The sequence below is a fragment of the Ornithodoros turicata genome, chromosome 4, assembly GCF_037126465.1.
Source record: "Ornithodoros turicata isolate Travis chromosome 4, ASM3712646v1, whole genome shotgun sequence".
Lineage (NCBI taxonomy): Eukaryota > Metazoa > Arthropoda > Arachnida > Ixodida > Argasidae > Ornithodoros > Ornithodoros turicata.
Genome location: NC_088204.1, coordinates 48797983 through 48823482, shown reverse-complemented (window position 1 = coordinate 48823482; position 25500 = coordinate 48797983). Strand labels below are relative to the sequence as shown.

General features: G+C 47.0%; 2 long non-coding RNA genes across 3 annotated transcripts; both read right to left on the bottom strand.

Moving 5' to 3' along the window:
- On the bottom strand, positions 1–25376 carry LOC135391508 (uncharacterized). Its single transcript, XR_010422014.1, has 3 exons — positions 25342–25376; positions 24804–25035; positions 1–2024 (listed from the first exon to the last, which is right to left on the bottom strand). It is a non-coding gene; the product is annotated as an uncharacterized LOC135391508 (long non-coding RNA).
- LOC135393125 (uncharacterized) lies at positions 12526–13837 on the bottom strand. Of its 2 annotated transcripts, XR_010422468.1 has the most exons (8): positions 13681–13837; positions 13564–13612; positions 13456–13488; positions 13339–13366; positions 13235–13277; positions 13118–13166; positions 12906–13052; positions 12526–12843 (listed from the first exon to the last, which is right to left on the bottom strand). It is a non-coding gene; the product is annotated as an uncharacterized LOC135393125 (long non-coding RNA). The 2 variants fall into 2 exon arrangements; XR_010422469.1 differs by having other exon boundaries at positions 13339–13363; positions 13456–13612.
- Positions 25377–25500: the final 124 nt, after the last annotated feature.

Here is a 25500-nt window from a genome sequence, read left to right as displayed (position 1 = left end):
AGACTACAGCTATTTATTACATGAGGACTGTACAATACATCGCTGTTGGTCTGCATTCGTCTGTCTGCGTAACATCGTCTGCGAAGAATCCCGGGTTACAGAAGTGAACAACTTTCGAAAGCAAAAACCCAGTGTCAGAGTAATTAAACACTCATTACGCGGAAAAAGTTGATTTAGCAAGGGCTACCGTACGTTTGGGCAAACACTGCCAACGCAGAGATCGTTCCGTTGCCACTTCTCTCATCCGGACCCAAATCACAGCATTTATGAACCGTGCACTGACGTATTTCACTTGTATCGATGAGCTGCGCCGTGAACAGCACTTCGTAAACCACCACATTCACATACGAACACAGGCAGCCAACGCGGCTGCTCACATATGTTTAGCTACCACATCTGCGGCATTATTTTACACAATCTGTGCTCATAAAAGTTGAGCGCACACGCACACACACACACACAGCACCTCACAACAGTCAACATGTCCGCTTACACGAAACCATTCCGAGGACTTGAAAATGCGCCCATCCTTCTTGTCAGATGCAACTGTATCAGCAGAAGAACCGTTGACACTATTCTTCCTCGTAGTAATGACAGAAATTCATTTGTTGTCGCCTCCGCACGACTATTTCAACAAATAATCGAGCAAACAGCTGACGGCATCAGCGCGGCTCCTCGCCCTGAGCCGCCGACGAGGGCGGTTCCGCTGAGTGGAGGTTTAATAGCAGTTTGAGGGCGGCGCTAGTGTTGAGCTCGTTTGGTGCAACGCTCGGAAACTGGAACCGAGCTCAACTAGCTCTGCGAACTCGGTTCTGCGTTAAGCGTCGTTGGTGCAACCGGGGGTTAGAACTTCATCCTCCTCTGTAGAAAGCTCCTGTACTTTCGTCGATGTCTTCGACGCTCGACAAACTGAGGCGTAGTGACCAACCTTGCCACAGCTGTTGCAACGCTTGTGAAACGCTGGGCAATTCGAAGCATTTGCGAGATTCCGCGTTGACCCACACCGATAGCAGCGTTATCTTTGGGCTCCGTCCTTGCGCTGAGAGTTCTGGGAATGATGCAGCTGGCGCGTTTGTCCTTTACTTTGACGCCCTCGGGTCTTCGACGCCGGAGCGTTGCCGATGCTTTGAACGACATCACCATGTACGAAGGACTGGGTTTCGCCCGATACCCTTTGACAATACTTGGCGATGTCCACGGCACGAGAAAACGTTAGAGCCCATCCGTCAAGGAGAAGCCTCCCACGTATTTGCTGCGAAGGTACTCCTTGTACAAATTTGTCTCGCAAGTTGTATTCAGTTTGGGCACCAAAATTGCATGAAGCGGATAACTCTCGTAAGGCCAAAACAAAATCGTCAATGCTCTTGCCCGGCAGCTAAGTTCTTTTCCTGAAGTTGTGGCGTTCCGTCACCACGTTGACGGTGGTAGCGAAGTAAGCATCTAAAGTACGTATAGGGCCGTTTCGTACTCGTCAGGGACAGGCGTCACTGTACCTGACACGGTACTTGTAGACGGTGTTGCGCCGGCTTCACGTGATGCAGTTTGCGTAGCTTCGTGTACTACTTCTGGAAGCCTATTATAAATGCGAAGGCCTTCTATCCCTAAGCAATGTAGAAGGATTTGCTTCTTCCTTTTTGATATGAACTCCCCAGCTCCTGAGGCTCCCACGAAATTGGAGAAAAGTTCTCTCCATTGCGTCCATGGAACGTTAGGCTTGCCGGGAATGGATAAGAACGTGGGCGGAGGCGTAATACCGCCGAAGCTCATAATGAATCTTCAACGTGGTGCAGTTCCTTTTCTTCTTAGAGCCCTCGTCGCCAATGTGGTGTCGGTAGGAAGGAAATAACTACCTTCGTAAGAACGGACCCAACTTCAATGGAGCCTGCATAACACGACCGTCCAGGAGGAGATCAACTTCTTTTATTTTCCCCTGAAAACCATCGTGCTGGATGGATGGATGGATGGTTTGGCACCCCTGGCGGGCCTCTGCTGATCAACTGGTCCGCATGCTCATGCCGATATACCTGTAACCACAACACAACAAGATCATTGTTTATTTAATTTCATATTCGGGATATCAGCTCAATTTCTTGTTTTGTATTTGTATTGTTTTGTATTTTGTTCCATTGTAGTATTCTGTCATGGTTGTGTTAGTTTTAAAGGTCTATTCTTATGTCAAATAGCGTTCCATATTTCGCACTAAATAGATGATCTTGCTCATTTGGTGCATGAGGTCGCGACGATCATGTTAAAGGGGTAATGTCCTTGTCAAGCAGCCTCGTGCTGCTTTTTGGCTTGCCCCTGATTGTGTTTTTTCTGTGGAAGTTGCAATAAAGCATCGTTTATCGTTATGTAACACAGCCATCAGTCTTACGTTCTAGGCGACATAATCCATTGCAAGGATTGAGGAATACGAGCCGAGCGTATTGCAGCAGTTGTTGCGCAAAATCTATGATTTATCGCACCTACAAGGTCCTTCTTAGATTCGTAATACCCTCCTGGTATTTCGAATTTTGTTGCGCGTGAACGGTAAGCAATCAGGGTAACTTTTCCCTTGGTGGCTTTGGAGTATTTCTGTGGTTTTACAGGCATACCTTCTTCCACACCAGCACAGCCAATAATTGTTTTGGCAGGCCAAGCTTAGCTGATAGTGGAGTGGAGTGGAAGTTGTATCTCATAGCGACGTGCAGCTCGGGTTTTCCTTGCTTGGTTTTTGAAATGTTTTGACAACATTTGATGAATAGGAGAAATAATGTTTTATCCTGCGAGGAACTTCATGTTCTCTGTTGTGGGAGTAGCATGGTAAAAGTTGGTTTCAGATTTAGCATTCACATTATCTGTAACATTGTTTATCGCAAATGGAAAGTTCATGCCTGTCAAAGCAACTTTCCATCTAAGTGCGCTGGCTGCGCAAGTTTCACTCAGAACTTAGACATTGTATTGTATGGGTAGATATCACTTGACACGTTCGAAAGTAACCTAACGTAGAATTGCTGCACGTCCCCCATGTTCTCAAAAGAAGCACTGCGAATTTTCGAGAAAGATATTGTTTTACACCATGTGAAGGTATAGCTCTAATACAGACTGTTCAGTTATTCTAATTTTATATGTAATCTGACAGCATCGTTTGAACTGGGTGTAATTTAAACTTAGCACGGCTAACCGTGGCACCATCTCTTGAAAGCCATGGAAATGGACACGAGTGGCGTGGTTCATTGTGGCGCCATCCATGGAAAGCAACGTGAAATGGGTTCTGAGTGGTGTTCAAGCCTTAAGGCCAGTTCCCACATACAGCGCTTCGCTTTATAGCGCTAGAAAACAGCGCTTAAAATCTGGCGCTCTTTTTCCGGTTGCCGTTCTCACATACTACCGAGCACCGAGCGCTATCCTGCTGCAGTCACGGGATATCTAGTTCCGACGTGATGCACCGGTACCACTGTGATTGTTTACTATCCGCGCCGGATATCCGTAGCATGAACGCGGATGACACTTTCGACGCCTATGCGGGCGTCCTCATCAGCTTTAAAAACGTAAAGGAACTGTTTATGTGAAGGGAAAACCTTTTAAAGCCTTGTAGCAGTCCGGTAGAGGTCCCTTGTGATGATTACAGGCATCGTTGTCACTATGAATGTGCCATGACTCAAGGAATTTCCTGACCCCCCATCTGTGTTCACGTGTCAAGGTCTTTACATTATCAAAATCGAAGGAATGACCTGTTTTGTTGTACATGCTCAACAAGTTCGGTGCGACGGTTCTCCGCAGGCGGGTTCTTGATCTGGGCTTTGTGCTCCTTCATCCCTTTTCTTTCTTTTTCCTAATAAACATATCCCCCCAGTGGCTTTTTTTCTTCCTGTTTCCCCTATGTAGCATGCGTCACAGTCTGTACACTCTATCTTGTGAACAACACCTGATTGGTACATATATGGCACAGAGTCGTTGGGATGACAAAGTACGTTGCGCAATGTTTGTTTTGGTTTGAACGCTGTAGTGATACCAAGTGGTTTTAAAATCCTTCGTACGGGCTCTGACAGTCCGCGGACGCACGGGATACATACGATCTTATCAGGGGGAAGTCTTTCCACTGTGTTATCGGGTGACATTCTAAAAACGGTGTTTCTAACGAAGCTATCAGGGTAATGATTCCTTGTGAGGATGTCACTCGTCAAGATACGTTCAGCTGCCTTAGATTCACACGTGCTTGGTATCGCGTGTAAACGGTTGAATAATGACCTCACCACAGCTCGTTTGTGTTCAGGAGCATGGTACGAGTGAAAATCTAAAACTGAGCGATTGTCACACGGTTTACGATAAACTGAGGTACTGAGAGTACCTGACTTATTACGAGTGATTAAAACATCTAGAAAAGGTAACTGACCGTCGTTATCCTTTTCTATCGTGAACTGTATGTTGGGGTGAATAAGTGTCGTCAAAATAACGCTTATACAATTTTACAGCCATGTTACTGGTGTCAAAAACTCGTTCGTCGATGTGTTCCATTACCAAGTTGGCCACTGGAACTGAGACCGGACTTCCCATTAGGCAGCCTTCTATTTGTCTGTAAACTTGGTCGTCGAACTAGTAGGCCAATAGGATGAAGGAGCACAAAGCCCAGATCAAGAACCCGCCTGCAGAGAATCGTCGCACCGAACTTGTTGAGCATATACAAAAAACGGGTCATTCCTTCGATATTGATAATGTAAAGACCTTGACACGTGAACACAGATGGGGAGTCAGGAAATTCCTTGAGTCATGGCACATTCATAGGGACAACAATGCCTGTAATCATCACAAGGGGCCTCTACCCGGACTGCTAGAAGGCTTTAAAAGGTTTCCCCTTCTCATAAACAGTTCCTTCACGTTTTTAAAGCTGATGAGGACGCCCGAATAGGCGTCGAAACGTCCTTTTCTTGTTTATCGTTGTTTTTATTTGTTGTGCAAGCCAGTGTTACGCAGTAATAAACATCATGGCTTTTGGTCTATCTTCAAAACTTTTTAGTATTTACACTCAGAAGAAGATTAAGAACGCCGTCAACTCCGGATTTGAGATGGAGGCAGCTGACGATTCGCAACAAATGCTGAAATTGTGATTCTCTTTAGTGAAGACACTCTGAAAATAATAGAACAGATAATTGAACAGATACGCTATCCTCTGTGGGTGTTCAATCACCGCCTCATCACAACGAAGTCTGATGTCATCTTTGCGTTTTGGTGACAGTTGTCGCCAAAATTTAGCAGGCTCGTTTTTTCATGAAGTTACTAAGCGTAGTGGTGAAGAAAAATTGCTTAGCATTTTTTAGCTCAATTCTCAGTTGATTCTTAAGGCAGATCATTCTTGATGTTAGTACCGCCGAATTCGCTCCCTGCCTAAGTCGCTTTCGAGTTCTCGCTATTCTACGTTTTAAACAGATGATTTTCCGGTTAATCCAGGGGTTGTGGTTTGCAGTCTTCTTGCAGCACTTCGCTATGATTTGGAGGCATTGAAACACAACGCGCTTAAACTCGCGCCATATTTCATCGACCGTAATATCACTTAACGTGCACTGTCTCTGAAATAATTCAAAATTGTCCTCAAGGCGAATAAGTATTTCGTTGTCTGGCGCTTGACTGAATCTGTATACAGTGATTGTTTCGTTCGCTGTTGATTCTTCACAGGTATTGACACTTATATGAACCGCCACCGTCTGATGGTCCGATATACCGGTTTCTACTGTACGGTGAGACTCCACTAACGTCAGACACAAACACAAGATCAAGAATGGAGTGTTGGCAATCTGTAACCCTTGTCGGTTTGTTAAAAAGTTGTGTCAGGCCATTTAATACACTCGTATCCAATATTCGCTGGGAACTTTTACGATTTCAAGAACCGTAGAAAGTCGCGACCAGTCTATTCCAGGCAAATTAAAATCTCCTGTTATTAAAACATTCTGAGACGACCTTAGGTTACCGGCTCAGTCATTTATGCGATCCATGTAAGAGACATGTGAGCCTGGTGCCCGATATATGTTAATCACAAGCAGTGACATAGAGCCGAACTTTAAGCGACAGCAAACGGATTCAACATCGTCAATACAATCAATTTCCGTACAGAAAATGTCGCCTTTAACAATAAGAGGAACTCCCCCGCTACTATCATCCCGGTCTTTTCAAACATCTTATAACCGGGTGGTAATATCTCAGCGTTATCAACATCTGGTCTTAGCCACGTTTCAGTGATAGCTACAACATCTGGTTGATGCTGTAACAGTATAAACTCTAATTTATCTATCTTATTATCTACGGGCATTAAAAGACAGAAGAAAGTCACGATCCAAGTTGCAAGGTCATCGTGATGTTGCTCGATTTTGTTCAGAATTTGATCGCAATGTTCTGCGGTTATCAGTACTAATCAATTGAGATAAGCCGCCCATTGCACGATCAGGAATTGCGCCACCAGTGTGTGAAGTTACACAAACTCTGGATTCAGATTCTTCATCCCACTGGAAAACATCGTTGTTGCAACTTATCATATACGAGTGAATCAATCAATTTATTGAACTCCCAAAAGTCCCATACGGGCGTTACATGGGAGGAGTGGGTTACAGGAAGTGAAGAAAAAGATAACACATAGAAAAAAAAAAACGGCAGTAAAACAGCAACAACAAATGGAAACAACAACAACGTTATACAAGTAGGTTACACAAGGTATCATAAATGACGCAAGATTTATTTACTTGAAATAGAATTACGAAATTGAGACGGGTCAGTTATGGTAAAGATGTGGGGCGGGAGGTTATTCCAATCAATGGCAGTCTTGGGGGAAAAAGGAATTTGAAAATGATTGAGTGTTACCTTTTAAGCGGGCGACTGAGTTCGTGGTCGATGTGAGATGATATTCTGTGAGGAGGATTGATATAGGCTGACCTGATGACAGGAGAATGGTAGAACTTTTGAAACAGTGATAAGCGTGCGGCCCTCCTACGGGCGTGCAGTTCGGCCAGGTTGATGTGTTTTTTTAATGAAGAGATACTTGTATATGGTGAGTAGTTACTAGTGATGAACCTGGTTGCGCGGTTTTGAACGGCTTCGAAGTCGCGCGCAAGGTAAGCAGTAGATGCGTCCCATACGGCAGAGGCATACTCCAGCTGAGGCCAGACTAATGTGATGTAAGCCAGGTGTTTAATATTAGGGGGAGCAGACCAGAGTTGCCATTTCAAATATCCTAAAGTGCGGTTAGCTTAGCGATGGAGCTTACGTGGATGTTCCAAGAAAGATCGTTTTGCAAATTAACACCCAGATACTTATATGATGTAGCGGACGAAATTACAGAACCATTAAGGGAGTAAGAGCGATAGAATTTTGGAGTTTTCCTACAAAATGGGACGTGGCAACATTTATCAATATTGAGTGACATTAGCCACTTACTGCACCAGTGATCGATGAGGGTGAGGTCATCTTGAAGGATGAGATGGTCGTCGGGAGAGGAGATGCAGCGATAAACGACACAGTCATCGGCAAAGAGACGTATGTTTGACTGTATGGACAAAGGCAGGTCATTAATGAACAGGAGAAACAGGAGAGGTCCTAACACGGTACCCTGCGATACACCGGAAGAGACTGGGTGGGCATCTGAGAGTAAGTTATTGGCGAAGACAGACTGCGAACGGGAACTCAGGAATGCAGAAATCCAAAATAACGTCGTGGAATCAATATTAAAGCTCCGCAGCTTGGTCATTAGTCGGCCATGAGGAACCCGGTCGAAGGCACGAGAGAAATCAAGGAATATGACGTCTGTTGTCCAGATTAGTATGAATATCGTGAATGAACGAGGCGAGTTGGGTTTCGCAGGAAAAATGTTTGCGGAAGCCATGTTGACAGGGCGAAATAAGGCCACTAGACTCGAGAAAGGACATTATGTTTGAATGTATTATATGTTCGAGAATTTTAGATGGCACACTCGTTAGTGATATTGGACGACAATTGTTAGCGTCGTGTTTGTCACCTTTCTTGTAGATAGGGATGACTTTAACCACCCGCCAGTCCTCCGGGACGACAGCAGAAGATAACGACTGCCGGAAGATAGCAGTTAGATAGGAAGAGATGATGATCCTAGTGCCCTTTAAAATTTTACTGTTGATGCTGTCGAAACCACACTCTTTAAAATGAACTTCACCGTATAGCACGCTCCTAGCCAACCATCATCTTTACTGATATCGCTATTTGCCCTGATTTGTTGAAAACGGGGGGCGTACGCCTTTTTTGTGACACTTATGCTGTTCATAATTGTCACAGAAAAGGCGTACGCCTCTCGTTTTCAACAAATGGGGGCAGATAACGATATCATTAAATATGATGGTTGGCGAGGACCGTGCTGTGCGGTGAAGTTCATTTTTAAGAGTGCATATGACGAAGAAATGCGAATCGAATCGATTAGCTTTAGGATACCGTTTTCAGATATGACGATCGGCTCCATGGGGGGACAAGACAAAGGTGGACAGCTTGGTATGTCGGACGGACTTTGTTGAAAAGGCCTGCGCGAAAGTATAGCCACACAATTTTGCGCCCTGGTCAGGCGGGACAGGGCCCCGTCCTTCGTGAAGTAATATCTCATTATTGTAAGCTTTGGCTAGATTTATAGTGGACCAAAATTTTTGGGGGTTCTGAACAAGGAGCTTCGGAATGTTGCAGGAAAAGAACTTGCGTTTCGCATCTCTGACTGTGTGCTTGTAGGACTTGGCACATGAAATATACCTTTCCCACAACACGGCGGAATTCCTAGTTTTCGCTCTTCTGAACAAGTATTTTTTTTCTTATTCAGTAATGTTTTGATGGACTTGTTGTACCATGGGGCAGGGGAAGAAGTTATAATCGACATAGACGGCACGTACCTCTCGACAAGGCTGGACAACAGTGACTTATAGAAGAGCCAATTCTCTTGGACAGAGCGAAATGGCTGAAGAGATGAAGAAAGAGCATCGTTTTTGGCAGTGAAGTTGGCACGGTCGTATAATCGAATCACCTTCTTGGTGGTACGACACTTCCGTGTTTCAGAACGTATATTAAAGTGAATGACATTGTGGTCGCTGATGCCGGTCATGCCGGAACTAACAATATCTGGTACTGGGGACAACACCAAATCTAAAATATTTGCAGTGCTGTCTGTGACCCCGATGTGGAACGATATGATTTGGTAAACATGAAAATCCAAACACAAACTGAAAAAATCTCTAGCAAGTGTGAAACGGGGGGGGGGGGGGGGGTGTCGAGGTAGCTTGCCGTTGTTGGCCGCACTCAAGTGGGCATCGTCACGACTATAGCCAAAAAAAGGAAAAGAAAGTGGGAGAAAGGGGAGTTGAGGACTTCAAAGTGATGTAGAGGCAGGATGACCGGTACTGATGGGACGGAAGCACACTGTAGATGAGAGGAGCACTAGAGTGGTCTCTCCGCTAGGCCCGTTGCTTGAAGAAAGCGCACGAGGCCGCGAGTTTTTGAAAGTCGTTCCGCACAAGAACCTTCGGGGAAGAGGACGTCCGTCAGTATACCAGGCCTGGCGTGGGGAAGATGGGTTTCCCGCATGGCATGGTATGCACGACATTCTGTCAGGATATGCGCAATTGTCTCCGGATGATTACAGTGTCCGCAACTGGAGTCCTCCCTGGAGCCGATCTTGCACAGTTGCGAGTTCGTGAACGCAGATCCTGTGCGTAATCGATGGAGCATTGTCTGCATACCACGGGGAAGATCTTTCGTGGGAAGAGAGGGTCGGTGATTCTGCATGATGTACTGTATGCCGGGGTGACGCACCTCAACTAGCTGTTTGACGACCATGAGCCTGTCAGTGTCGGCCGGGACTGCTAAGGATGGGCTGCAGCTGTTGTGTGCTGAGGAAGCTAGCTGGTCCGCTCGTTCGTTGCCTCTGATGCCGACATGAGATGGGATCCATTGGAGCGTAAGCTCACCTCCGGTTAGCCTATGCTGGGCACACGATCTCCTTATGCATCGGGCCAGAATGCTACCACACATGGGGTTTATCACGTTGTTGAGAGCACTTCTGGAGTCCGTAAGCAAGACGGCCTTAGGTATTCCGGTGACTTGAACCGCAGCAGCTGCGTGTAGCAAGGCCAGGAGTTCGGCCGTCGTAGATGAGATTGGGTAGCGAACTGATTTCCCTTGCCAGGCCTTGTTTATTGACGGGATGTAGTACGCACTGGTAGCACTTTTGGAACGGTGGTCAATGGAGCCATCCGTGAACACCAGGGTATGTGTGTGATAAACGTCGCTGATCAGGTTCTCAGCCGCCATCCTGGCCACTAGGGGGCTGGACTCGCTCTTCTTCCGTAGACCCGGGATGTGAAGCGTTGTTGCGGGCACGAACTCCCGCCACGGCGGCGTAGGTGGACTAGCTGGGAGCCGAGGAAGAGCGCCCCTGTTGGCTAGAGAGCTGGTGGCACTAGCCAGGCGTCCTAGGGATGTGTGTGTCCTCTGTTCGAGGCCGGTGAAGAGGGAATGCTTGCTGATGGATGTTGATGCATCGTCCAGAAACTGGAGTCCTTTGAGCTCAGAGTGGACACTAACAGGCTTTTCCTTAGCTTCCAGGTACGTTTGGGTGACGCTAGAGAACGTTGGGAGACCAAGCGCAGTTCTTATGCCAGCGCGATGAAGGCGCTCAAGGGCCTGCCATTGTGTGGGCGCGAGGTCTACGTATGGCGCCACGTAGAGAATGCGTGACAAGATCAGGGCTTTGTGAAGGGTGAGCAGTGACCGCGCATTGCAGCCCCATGACTTACCGCTGATTCTGCGTAGCAGGTTGAGCGTTTTCTTCCCCTTGCAGATAGTCTCGTTTACTTGCTTAGACCAGCGTAATGTGCTATCGATGGTGACACCAAGATATTTACATGACGCGCATATTGGGATGGGAGTGTTGTTAATGCTGAGGCTTGGGAAGTCTTTGCCCACGTACTTTCCACGGGGAATGCAGACCATGCATTTTGACTTCTCTGGTGACGCTTCCAGCCCCCTCGCAAGCAGCGCTGCATTGAGCCCGTTCAAGGCAATATCAGCTGTGTCACGAACTTTCTCCTTGTCCGTTCCCACAATGCGGAGGCAGATGTCGTCCGCGTAGATGGTGAGATGAAGGGCGTACGGTGTAGGGCGAATTCCTCGGTGAATCCCTGCCATGATTAGGTTGAATAGTATAGGTGATAGAACACTGCCTTGTGGGACTCCTCGCTCAAACTTCTTCACAGAGCTGATACACCCGCGGACGGAGACGTCAAACGTTCTGTTGGACAGAAAGTCACACAGGTATCCTAGAAGGCGGCCAGTGACTCGAGCTGCTTCGAGCGCAGCGAGACATGCCGAGTGCGTTACCGAGTCGTATGCCTTCTTCACGTCAATGAAGAAAGCGAGAGCAAACTCATTGGACTCTCTCGCTTGCTTCAGGCTAGTAGCCACTTCAGCGATTGCGTCAGACGCGCTCCAGCCCTTCCGGAATGCCGTAATGTGATCTGGGAAGCAATCGCCTCGCTCCAAGACCCAAGCCAGCAAGTGTGAAACAACCGGGCATGACACAAGGCATATTCCAATCGGTACCAGTAATGTTAAAATCTCCAAGAAGCACGAGTTTGCGTTTAGGAAAGCGCATAGCAATATCAGATATAGCAAGAAACAGTTCACTTTCAAAATCGGTGACATAATCCGGTGGGCGGTAACATAATCCCAACTGTACATTTGTGGGCCCGCACTGTACACACACCCAGACAATCTCAAGAACAGACAAGACTGGTATCAGATATGAAGAAAAAGTGTTTCTTACGGCAATGAACACTCCCCCACCCCTTCTCCCACCTCTGTCTTTACGATAGTAACTGAAACTAGTCAAAGATCGGCGTCGTACTCGAACATCTTTCCCTCTATTAGCAGCTCGTCGAAACTAATCTTATATGGTTTCCCTTGCGCTTTGGCATAATTGATAAGATGCTTACGGGCAGTTCGAACTTTGAGCGAATAGTCCCTTATGAAAATAGGTGTTTAGTTTGTTTACTTTCTACAGACCCCAGTCAACATGGGTAGCAAACTCTCTTCAGAGTTTCTGTAGACATCGTGTTGACAGCGTATGTTTACTTCTTGTTGACTTATGGCCCTCAACTTTCTGTAGACATTTGGCTACAGCTACAATTTTTGTTTACTTTATGTGTACTGTCAACAACACTATCCCGCGTATGGTGTGAAGACTTTTTGTGGACTTCCTGTGACTCTATACTCTTAGAAGTGAACTTCACCGCATAGCACGCTCCTGGCCAACCATCATCTCGAATGATATCGTTATCTGCCTATCTGCTGAAAACGGGAGGCGTACGCCATTTTTGTGACGATTATGAACAGCCTAAGTGTCACAAAAAAGGCGTACGCCTACCGTTTTGAACAAGTCATGGCACATAGCGATATCATTCGAGTTGATGGTCGGCTAGAAGCGTGCTATGCGGTGAAGTTGTATTTTTGTGAGTACATATGTTCATTCACTCGCAACACGCATAAATTGCAGGGAATTAAGTATTGCAGAACTATATATGTATCTATTTTTCACAAGTACACATGCTTCGTGCCACACAGTGTCGCGTCGCACAATTGACAGTCAATGATCTGCTGTTCTTCTGGCGACCCACGATGAAACACTAAATGCTGGACTGCAAAATTCATTGAATTTCGGCGAAAGCGACGTCTCAAAGCGTTGGAGAGAAATGTGTCTGAAATAGGGTGTGCAATTGCAGATTAGTAATGTTCAAACGCAGGTGGGTAAAACTGAGTAAAACGGCTATGGCAACAACAAAGTTGGTTCACCCAGCTTACTGTGCAACTGAGTAATGCCTGCAAAAACGAGAATGAAATTAGCAGAAACAACGGCGACGAACGGATACTTGTACAGTTACCTGAACGGGACGCAAAACCGCAGCCGGTGCTCGAAGCAAACAACAAAAACCTACAGCACAGCAGTCATAGTGTGAATACAAGTGAACCTTAATCACACAGCTTACCCATACGACGCAGAATCATATCTTCCTTTGTTCTTTCATGGCCTGCAAAAACGAGAATGAAATTAGCAGAAGCAACACCGACCACGAACTGATACTTGTACACTTACCTGACAAGACTCAAGACTGCAGCCGCTGCTCGAAACAAACAATAAAAACCTACAGCACAACAGTCATGGTGTAATTACAAGTGAAGCTTAATCACACACTTCGATCACACAGCTTACCCATTACGACGCAAAATCATATCCTACTTTGTTCTTTCATGGCCTGCAACAACGAGAATGAAATTAAAGCAACACCGGCCACGAACTGATACTTGTACACTTACCTGACCGGACGCGAGATTGCAGCCGCTGCTGGAAACAAACAACAAAAGCCTACAGCACAACAGTCATGGTATGAATACAAGTGATGCTGGGCCACACACTTCTATCACACAGCTTACCCGTTACGATACAAAACCATGTCCTCCTTTGTTCTTTCATGACATGCAAAAACGAAATTTAAATTAGCAGAACCAACACCGGCCACGAAATGATACTTGTACACTTACCTGACGGGACGCAAGACTGCAGCAACTCCTCGAAACACACAGCGAAAGCCTACAGCACAACAGTCATGGTATGAATAAAAGTGAAGCCTAAGAACACACTTCGATCACACAGCTTACCCCTTACGACGCAAAACCACGTCCAACTTTGTTCACTAATGGACGAGCCAGTTGAAACATGTCGTAACCGTTCCAACGACATTCCGATGATGCTAATCGCGATGACTCCTTCGTGACCAGGCGAGGGCGAGGCACGGAGGCGCACAGTCAGAATGGGGAGCAAACCTGTCGGTCGCATGTGCATGATCCTCATGTGGTCGTATAAGAAATATATTGTATACTGAACTGAAGTATAAATAATACCAGGAACCGTCTCAAAGCCAACAAAAATGTATTTAGAGTTTTAATGTCTAGCTAAAAAGTGACAAAGTGCATTCAAGCTACTACATTTGATCATAAGTTCATATTCAAATACCGCTTTGTTTAGAGAGCCGATAACACGGATCTGTCTACCTCCCAGGAGGGGTGTATAACCAACATGTTTTTTTTTTTTTGCAACTCACCCTGAAATTGCTGACATTACCCATACACCTTTGTCTCCTAATGAATAGACTACAGATATGCCTCATACACATATACCCACCCCCCTTTTAGGGAACGCTCGGTACCCCTAGAGGTCGACCTCTGGAGACATTACTGGCCGATAACGCAGTGATTAATAATACAAAAACCATCTATAAAATAAAACGGTCGAAATAAGTACTTGTTACATAGGTGCACAGAAAGACCACAAATTGCCAACAACGACGCCTATGTACCTTGTCCACAGAGAGTACACATGGTAGTTCAAGGGATTGTCGACATGATGTCAACAGCAATTCCTGTTGACTTGATCAACAAGAAGTCGAAGTCAACACTCTGTCAAGACAGGAAACAAGAAGTCCACAATAAGTCTACAGATAGGCAAAATGCATTTTCATAGGGGGTCGCCACTCACGGAATACTGACTATTCTTGAACAAATCACCATGACTAAGAATTTCTTCTTTCTTTTTGAAAGATGTGAATTTGACAATGATCGGTCGGTTAATACCTGGACGGTATCTACCCAAACGGTGAGCGCGCTCGATATCGTCAGGTCTAACGGTTTTCCCGAGGTTTTGCTGACAGACGTTGATGATGTTTGTCTCAGACTGCGCCCAGGATTCATTTGGATCCCGTGGAAAATCAAGTTGGTACGTCGCATTCTGTTCTCCAAGGCGTCAATTTGTCGGTTTAGAAGATCGACTCTCTAGTCGCACTCGTCCACCTTTCCAGTCCATCCAAGTTTTCCAGTCCAGCTTTCCAGTCCAGTCCTAGTCCACCTTTCGCGCGACTGCCTACATAACCATCGACGTCCGAAGGACGTCTCCAAATGGTCTTGTCGTCCTGGTCGGAAAGTAATGTCGTAGGAACGTCCAGAGGATGTCAGGGTAATCGTCCGATTGTCGTCCTTCATGGATATCTTCCAAAGACATCCTTGGGATGTTTGAAATTAATCCGACGTGGACAATGATTTAGCACGGACATAACGAGAATATCCCGATATATAGAAGAGACCAGTAGCATAGAATAATAATAATAATTGGGTGTTTACGTCGCGAGACAACTGAGATCATGAGCGACGCCACAGCGGTCGGTCTGTGGGTTGCTTTTGCCCACCTGAGGGTTCTTTAACGTACGATGAAAGCTCATCACACGGCACCCCGTATTTAACGTCCCTCGCGGAAGACGGCGTGTGTAAGCAACTCGTACCCTGCCACCAAGTTGCTGGCGTCCTCGGCCGGGTTCGAACCCGCGACCTCGGGATCAGAAGGCGCACACGCTACCGACTGAGCCACCGAGGCCCAGTAGCATAGAGCACCATGAGGAAATATGTTCTATTACTCCACACGTTCATGCAATATGTGCCACGCAATTGGCAGTACGAAAGTGATGGTTGTGTAGCGCGTTAAGTGTGTTGCTCACTGTGTGTGTTAAGCGTGTAGTGTTAAGTAGTGTCTTGCTCAACGGGGCAAAAATACTGACAGAAAGCGCATATGCCTGTCGGAAATTATCAATATAAAACGTTATCTTAAAGGAGTACAAAGGGCCATAAAAAAAAAAACAAAAAAAAATTCAGGTTAAGACGTCTGAAGAAAGTGTGTGTGTTATTTTATACCGAATAGCGCGAAAGGTTTTGATGTGTACAATTTAGCAATGATTTTTCAGAACCCCGAATAACCGAGTAGCAGACGACAGCGGGGTAGCAGACAACATGCATTTCGCTGGAGCAATTAGCAAGCGTTGTACTTCTAGGTTCAGCGCGAGGTTCCAGGCAGATCGCATGCATGCTTGTACACATGCTCTCCGCCGCCGTTGCGCACAGTCGCTTTTAATGGCGTACTTTATACTCAATTTCTGCGATAATTATGACTCTGTGGTGTGAATTACTTCTGATGGTGCGTCTTAGCGGCCTACTTAACAGTTTTATAGGAAGAAAACAGGGCGTTAAAAATGACTTCAGTGCTACTTTTAACACTAACGTTAATGTTCTTTAAAAACTGGCATAATTTTGCTGGAGCATGAGGAACTTGAAATTTTAAAAGATTTAAATTTTTCGAATTTGCTCAAATTATGCGTTATTATTTTTGACGTGTTGACATCCTTTTTGAGGTATACATTTCAGAAAATGCATGAAAAATGAAATATCTTCAAATGGATTACGGTGATAAAAGGATCACATCAAGATATTTAGAAAAAAAATAGGCGTCGACGCCCATATATCGTACTCCTCCATATTAGCCGGCATGACGGAAAAGAGCGAGGGAGTCCAACACGGTCGCAAAGTCTAGTACATTGCGGCTTATGAGTCCCAAGTGAACAACAGGAAGACCTGGAAACGAAACTGGACTCCCTTGAATCATGTGGCATGCGGGCTAATGCGGAGGAATGCGATAAGTGATCCTAAAAATGTCAGTAAGCAACGGCTGCCAGTTCTCCACAAAATGTCTATTAAGTGACAGTTGAGATGCCACACGGTTATCCTCTGGATGTCCAAAGATGCTACTGGGACTATCCCCAGAATGTCCCATAGATGTCATCCGGATTATAAAAGATGTCCTTGAGACATCTCATTGTCCAAATTCAAACGTCTTATGGACGTTTAGCAGATGTCGATGGTTTGCTGGGTACTGCACTGCCTCAAAGTTTACGTGTCTGTCGGACAGCAACCGAAAAGTTCTGAGTAACATAAAGGTCGGTTCCTTTTAGCTTATTGGCACGCCTCAGAATTTATTTCTTCCTGTTAACACAATAGGCCGTTAACACAATAGGCCTTTCCTACGTAACACAATAGGCCGTTTGTAATCGGTTTTCCTGGCGCCAATTCTGTGTGCTGTTTCAATTGTTTTAACTTTGATATCCATTATACTGAGGCAGAGTGGTGCTGATCGGCAATTTAAGAACTTCGGTGGCGGCGCTGTTGGTGCTGACGTAGAGATAATTAAGGGCGATTCCCAGGCAGTACCAGAACCGATAGAGTCCGCAAGCGGCTGTATCACATCAAAATGAAGATCCGAGTCGACCCACCCGTGGAATGGCATCTGAAGATTTGTTCCGATAGCGTCCACACTCTCAGCATTTTGAAGATGAACTGACAAACAAGCCAGAGTCTGCATAACAAAGCACAAAGGGTTACGCATCGTTGCGCCTGTGATGGAGCAACCGTGTCCACTGAAGCAGAGTGGTGCTGATCGGCAATTTAAGAACTTCGGTGGCGGCGCTGTTGGTGCTGACGTAGAGATAATTAAGGGCGATTCCCAGGCAGTACCAGAACCGACAGAGTCCGCAAGCGGCTGTATCACATCAAAATGAAGATCCGAGTCGACCCACACGTGGAATCTGAAGATTTGTTCCGATAGCGTCCACACTTTCAGCATTTTGAAGATGAACTGACAAACAAGCCAGAGTCTGCATAACAAAGCACAAAGGGTTACGCATCGTTGCGCCTGTGATGGAGCAACCGTGTCCACTGAAGCAGAGTGGTGCTGATCGGCAATTTAAGAACTTCGGTGGCGGCGCTGTTGGTGCTGACGTAGAGATAATTAAGGGCGATTCCCAGGCAGTACCAGAACCGATAGAGTCCGCAAGCGGCTGTATCACATCAAAATGAAGATCCGAGTCGACCCACACGTGGAATGGCATCTGAAGATTTGTTCCGATAGCGTCCACACTTTCAGCATTTTGAAGATGAACTGACAAACAAGCCAGAGTCTGCATAACAAAGCACAAAGGGTTACGCATCGTTGCGCCTGTGATGGAGCAACCGTGTCCACTGAAGCAGAGTGGTGCTGATCGGCAATTTAAGAACTTCGGTGGCGGCGCTGTTGGTGCTGACGTAGAGATAATTAAGGGCGATTCCCAGGCAGTACCAGAACCGACAGAGTCCGCAAGCGGCTGTATCACATCAAAATGAAGATCCGAGTCGACCCACACGTGGAATCTGAAGATTTGTTCCGATAGCGTCCACACTTTCAGCATTTTGAAGATGAACTGACAAACAAGCCAGAGTCTGCATAACAAAGCACAAAGGGTTACGCATCGTTGCGCCTGTGATGGAGCAACCGTGTCCACTGAAGCAGAGTGGTGCTGATCGGCAATTTAAGAACTTCGGTGGCGGCGCTGTTGGTGCTGACGTAGAGATAATTAAGGGCGATTCCCAGGCAGTACCAGAACCGACAGAGTCCGCAAGCGGCTGTATCACATCAAAATGAAGATCCGAGTCGACCCACACGTGGAATCTGAAGATTTGTTCCGATAGCGTCCACACTTTCAGCATTTTGAAGATGAACTGACAAACAAGCCAGAGTCTGCATAACAAAGCACAAAGGGTTACGCATCGTTGCGCCTGTGATGGAGCAACCGTGTCCACTGAAGCAGAGTGGTGCTGATCGGCAATTTAAGAACTTCGGTGGCGGCGCTGTTGGTGCTGACGTAGAGATAATTAAGGGCGATTCCCAGGCAGTACCAGAACCGACAGAGTCCGCAAGCGGCTGTATCACATCAAAATGAAGATCCGAGTCGACCCACACGTGGAATCTGAAGATTTGTTCCGATAGCGTCCACACTTTCAGCATTTTGAAGATGAACTGACAAACAAGCCAGAGTCTGCATAACAAAGCACAAAGGGTTACGCATCGTTGCGCCTGTGATGGAGCAACCGTGTCCACTGAAGCAGAGTGGTGCTGATCGGCAATTTAAGAACTTCGGTGGCGGCGCTGTTGGTGCTGACGTAGAGATAATTAAGGGCGATTCCCAGGCAGTACCAGAACCGATAGAGTCCGCAAGCGGCTGTATCACATCAAAATGAAGATCCGAGTCGACCCACACGTGGAATGGCATCTGAAGATTTGTTCCGATAGCGTCCACACTTTCAGCATTTTGAAGATGAACTGACAAACAAGCCAGAGTCTGCATAACAAAGCACAAAGGGTTACGCATCGTTGCGCCTGCGATGGAGCAACCGTGTCCACTGAAGCAGAGTGGTGCTGATCGGCAATTTAAGAACTTCGGTGGCGGCGCTGTTGGTGCTGACGTAGAGATAATTAAGGGCGATTCCCAGGCAGTACCAGAACCGATAGAGTCCGCAAGCGGCTGTATCACATCAAAATGAAGATCCGAGTCGACCCACACGTGGAATCTGAAGATTTGTTCCGATAGCGTCCACACTTTCAGCATTTTGAAGATGAACTGACAAACAAGCCAGAGTCTGCATAACAAAGCACAAAGGGTTACGCATCGTTGCGCCTGTGATGGAGCAACCGTGTCCACTGAAGCAGAGTGGTGCTGATCGGCAATTTAAGAACTTCGGTGGCGGCGCTGTTGGTGCTGACGTAGAGATAATTAAGGGCGATTCCCAGGCAGTACCAGAACCGATAGAGTCCGCAAGCGGCTGTATCACATCAAAATGAAGATCCGAGTCGACCCACACGTGAATGGCATCTGAAGATTTGTTCCGATAGCGTCCACACTTTCAGCATTTTGAAGATGAACTGACAAACAAGCCAGAGTCTGCATAACAAAGCACAAAGGGTTACGCATCGTTGTGCCTGTGATGGAGCAACCGTGTCCACTGAAGCAGAGGGGTGCTGATCGGCAATTTAAGAACTTCGGTGGCGGCGCTGTTGGTGCTGACGTAGACATAATTAAGGGCGATTCCCAGGCAGTACCAGAACCGATAGAGTCCGCAAGCGGCTGTATCACATCAAAATGAAGATCCGAGTCGACCCACACGTGGAATGGCATCTGAAGATTTGTTCCGATAGCGTCCACACTTTCAGCATTTTGAAGATGAACTGACAAACAAGCCAGAGTCTGCATAACAAAGCACAAAGGGTTACGCATCGTTGCGCCTGTGATGGAGCAACCGTGTCCACTGAAGCAGAGTGGTGCTGATCGGCAATTTAAGAACTTCGGTGGCGGCGCTGTTGGTGCTGACGTAGAGATAATTAAGGGCGATTCCCAGGCAGTACCAGAACCGATAGAGTCCGCAAGCGGCTGTATCACATCAAAATGAAGATCCGAGTCGACCCCCACGTGGAATGGCATCTGAAGATTTGTTCCGATAGCGTCCACACTTTCAGCATTTTGAAGATGAACTGACAAACAAGCCAGAGTCTGCATAACAAAGCACAAAGGGTTACGCATCGTTGCGCCTGTGATGCAGCAACCGTGTCCACTGAAGCAGAGTGGTGCTGATCGGCAATTTAAGAACTTCGGTGGCGGCGCTGTTGGTGCTGACGTAGAGATAATTAAGGGCGATTCCCAGGCAGTACCAGAACCGATAGAGTCCGCAAGCGGCTGTATCACATCAAAATGAAGATCCGAGTCGACCCACACGTGGAATGGCATCTGAAGATTTGTTCCGATAGCGTCCACACTTTCAGCATTTTGAAGATGAACTGACAAACAAGCCAGAGTCTGCATAACAAAGCACAAAGGGTTACGCATCGTTGCGCCTGTGATGCAGCAACCGTGTCCACTGAAGCAGAGTGGTGCTGATCGGCAATTTAAGAACTTCGGTGGCGGCGCTGTTGGTGCTGACGTAGAGATAATTAAGGGCGATTCCCAGGCAGTACCAGAACCGATAGAGTCCGCAAGCGGCTGTATCACATCAAAATGAAGATCCGAGTCGACCCCCACGTGGAATGGCATCTGAAGATTTGTTCCGATAGCGTCCACACTTTCAGCATTTTGAAGATGAACTGACAAACAAGCCAGAGTCTGCATAACAAAGCACAAAGGGTTACGCATCGTTGCGCCTGTGATGCAGCAACCGTGTCCACTGAAGCAGAGTGGTGCTGATCGGCAATTTAAGAACTTCGGTGGCGGCGCTGTTGGTGCTGACGTAGAGATAATTAAGGGCGATTCCCAGGCAGTACCAGAACCGATAGAGTCCGCAAGCGGCTGTATCACATCAAAATGAAGATCCGAGTCGACCCCCACGTGGAATGGCATCTGAAGATTTGTTCCGATAGCGTCCACACTTTCAGCATTTTGAAGATGAACTGACAAACAAGCCAGAGTCTGCATAACAAAGCACAAAGGGTTACGCATCGTTGCGCCTGTGATGCAGCAACCGTGTCCACTGAAGCAGAGTGGTGCTGATCGGCAATTTAAGAACTTCGGTGGCGGCGCTGTTGGTGCTGACGTAGAGATAATTAAGGGCGATTCCCAGGCAGTACCAGAACCGATAGAGTCCGCAAGCGGCTGTATCACATCAAAATGAAGATCCGAGTCGACCCCCACGTGGAATGGCATCTGAAGATTTGTTCCGATAGCGTCCACACTTTCAGCATTTTGAAGATGAACTGACAAACAAGCCAGAGTCTGCATAACAAAGCACAAAGGGTTACGCATCGTTGCGCCTGTGATGCAGCAACCGTGTCCACTGAAGCAGAGTGGTGCTGATCGGCAATTTAAGAACTTCGGTGGCGGCGCTGTTGGTGCTGACGTAGAGATAATTAAGGGCGATTCCCAGGCAGTACCAGAACCGATAGAGTCCGCAAGCGGCTGTATCACATCAAAATGAAGATCCGAGTCGACCCCCACGTGGAATGGCATCTGAAGATTTGTTCCGATAGCGTCCACACTTTCAGCATTTTGAAGATGAACTGACAAACAAGCCAGAGTCTGCATAACAAAGCACAAAGGGTTACGCATCGTTGCGCCTGTGATGCAGCAACCGTGTCCACTGAAGCAGAGTGGTGCTGATCGGCAATTTAAGAACTTCGGTGGCGGCGCTGTTGGTGCTGACGTAGAGATAATTAAGGGCGATTCCCAGGCAGTACCAGAACCGATAGAGTCCGCAAGCGGCTGTATCACATCAAAATGAAGATCCGAGTCGACCCCCACGTGGAATGGCATCTGAAGATTTGTTCCGATAGCGTCCACACTTTCAGCATTTTGAAGATGAACTGACAAACAAGCCAGAGTCTGCATAACAAAGCACAAAGGGTTACGCATCGTTGCGCCTGTGATGCAGCAACCGTGTCCACTGAAGCAGAGTGGTGCTGATCGGCAATTTAAGAACTTCGGTGGCGGCGCTGTTGGTGCTGACGTAGAGATAATTAAGGGCGATTCCCAGGCAGTACCAGAACCGATAGAGTCCGCAAGCGGCTGTATCACATCAAAATGAAGATCCGAGTCGACCCCCACGTGGAATGGCATCTGAAGATTTGTTCCGATAGCGTCCACACTTTCAGCATTTTGAAGATGAACTGACAAACAAGCCAGAGTCTGCATAACAAAGCACAAAGGGTTACGCATCGTTGCGCCTGTGATGCAGCAACCGTGTCCACTGAAGCAGAGTGGTGCTGATCGGCAATTTAAGAACTTCGGTGGCGGCGCTGTTGGTGCTGACGTAGAGATAATTAAGGGCGATTCCCAGGCAGTACCAGAACCGATAGAGTCCGCAAGCGGCTGTATCACATCAAAATGAAGATCCGAGTCGACCCCCACGTGGAATGGCATCTGAAGATTTGTTCCGATAGCGTCCACACTTTCAGCATTTTGAAGATGAACTGACAAACAAGCCAGAGTCTGCATAACAAAGCACAAAGGGTTACGCATCGTTGCGCCTGTGATGCAGCAACCGTGTCCACTGAAGCAGAGTGGTGCTGATCGGCAATTTAAGAACTTCGGTGGCGGCGCTGTTGGTGCTGACGTAGAGATAATTAAGGGCGATTCCCAGGCAGTACCAGAACCGATAGAGTCCGCAAGCGGCTGTATCACATCAAAATGAAGATCCGAGTCGACCCCCACGTGGAATGGCATCTGAAGATTTGTTCCGATAGCGTCCACACTTTCAGCATTTTGAAGATGAACTGACAAACAAGCCAGAGTCTGCATAACAAAGCACAAAGGGTTACGCATCGTTGCGCCTGTGATGCAGCAACCGTGTCCACTGAAGCAGAGTGGTGCTGATCGGCAATTTAAGAACTTCGGTGGCGGCGCTGTTGGTGCTGACGTAGAGATAATTAAGGGCGATTCCCAGGCAGTACCAGAACCGATAGAGTCCGCAAGCGGCTGTATCACATCAAAATGAAGATCCGAGTCGACCCCCACGTGGAATGGCATCTGAAGATTTGTTCCGATAGCGTCCACACTTTCAGCATTTTGAAGATGAACTGACAAACAAGCCAGAGTCTGCATAACAAAGCACAAAGGGTTACGCATCGTTGCGCCTGTGATGCAGCAACCGTGTCCACTGAAGCAGAGTGGTGCTGATCGGCAATTTAAGAACTTCGGTGGCGGCGCTGTTGGTGCTGACGTAGAGATAATTAAGGGCGATTCCCAGGCAGTACCAGAACCGATAGAGTCCGCAAGCGGCTGTATCACATCAAAATGAAGATCCGAGTCGACCCCCACGTGGAATGGCATCTGAAGATTTGTTCCGATAGCGTCCACACTTTCAGCATTTTGAAGATGAACTGACAAACAAGCCAGAGTCTGCATAACAAAGCACAAAGGGTTACGCATCGTTGCGCCTGTGATGCAGCAACCGTGTCCACTGAAGCAGAGTGGTGCTGATCGGCAATTTAAGAACTTCGGTGGCGGCGCTGTTGGTGCTGACGTAGAGATAATTAAGGGCGATTCCCAGGCAGTACCAGAACCGATAGAGTCCGCAAGCGGCTGTTTCACATCAAAATGAAGATCCGAGTCGACCCCCACTTGGAATGACATCTGAAGATTTGTTCCGATAGCGTCCACACTTTCAGCATTTTGAAGATGAACTGACAAACAAGCCAGAGTCTGCATAACAAAGCACAAAGGGCTACGCATCGTTGCGCCTGTGATGCAGCAACCGTGTCCACTGAAGCAGAGTGGTGCTGATCGGCAATTTAAGAACTTCGGTGGCGGCGCTGTTGGTGCTGACGTAGAGATAATTAAGGGCGATTCCCAGGCAGCACCAGAACCGATAGAGTCCGCAAGCGGCTGTATCACATCAAAATGAAGATCCGAGTCGACCCCCACGTGGAATGGCATCTGAAGATTTGTTCCGATAGCGTCCACACTTTCAGCATTTTGAAGATGAACTGACAAACAAGCCAGAGTCTGCATAACAAAGCACAAAGGGTTACGCATCGTTGCGCCTGTGATGCAGCAACCGTGTCCACTGAAGCAGAGTGGTGCTGATCGGCAATTTAAGAACTTCGGTGGCGGCGCTGTTGGTGCTGACGTAGAGATAATTAAGGGCGATTCCCAGGCAGTACCAGAACCGATAGAGTCCGCAAGCGGCTGTATCATATCAAAATGAAGATCCGAGTCGACCCACACGTGGAATGGCATCTGAAGATTTGTTCCGATAGCGTCCACACTTTCAGCATTTTGAAGATGAACTCGTGAAGTTATCGTGAGATGTAATCATTGCTTGTATCTTATCGACAGTGACCATCTGCGATTTTATGCCAGCTAACCGCTGCTCGATATCTCGTTGATTTTGTTTAATACCTTCGAGATCCTCATTGTGCTTTATCTGGCCCTGTTGTATTTCGGCAAACATTTCCTCAAAAGACGGCCCGGGATTACTTTCGACGTCCCCAGCTAAGAGCAGTAAGAGCCTGAGCGCATTCATGCAGTCACAACACACTTGCATCGTGTAGTGGGGGTGCGTCAGAATAATCAAGCAATAGCAACAGCTTTTAACAATAGATCATTTCTTACCTGCAAACAGGCGTAGATCAAGGGGTTAGACATGTTACTGTTACGTCCGCACCCGCCACTAAGAAAGATGTCCACAGCACATCGTTTTATAACTTGAGGGCAGTGAAGTGACGGCTGGTGGTGAAGATCATGCCATGCCGTTCCGATAGAAGCGCCGAGCGATGCATCTTGAAGAACTGGCCCAAACGACTTGAAGTACACCTTTTCAGGTCGCGTGCTGTGACACATGGAGCTGGTGATAGCGAAGGTATAACATAACATAACATAACATAACATAACCAAACCCACTACTCTGTCATGTAATGCCCCACTAGCAGATCAGTCAGCGCTTCTTCACAAATTGAAGGGACTACCAGCTGCCGCATCATGTCAGTTAAATATGCACTACGCAGCAAATTCCCATTTCTCTACCTCAGCATTTTTCGATGAACCCAAGACATGCAAGTGTTAAGCACGCACTCTCGCTGAAGGGCTTCACAAGATTTGTTTTCTCGCGTTATCAGCAAGCATGTAGTACAAGTAGGTGATGAAACTTAACTGAAAGGTTCCAAAAGTACACTACGCAGAGAAGCAAACGGCTTCACGCCGCTCGAGCAACAAGCCGAGCAAGTGCGCTTCGGTCACGTTCGTTCACGTATGGCAACTGTAGGATGGCTTGCTCCCTTCCGAAAAGAAAACAGATGCTACTTATTACTTT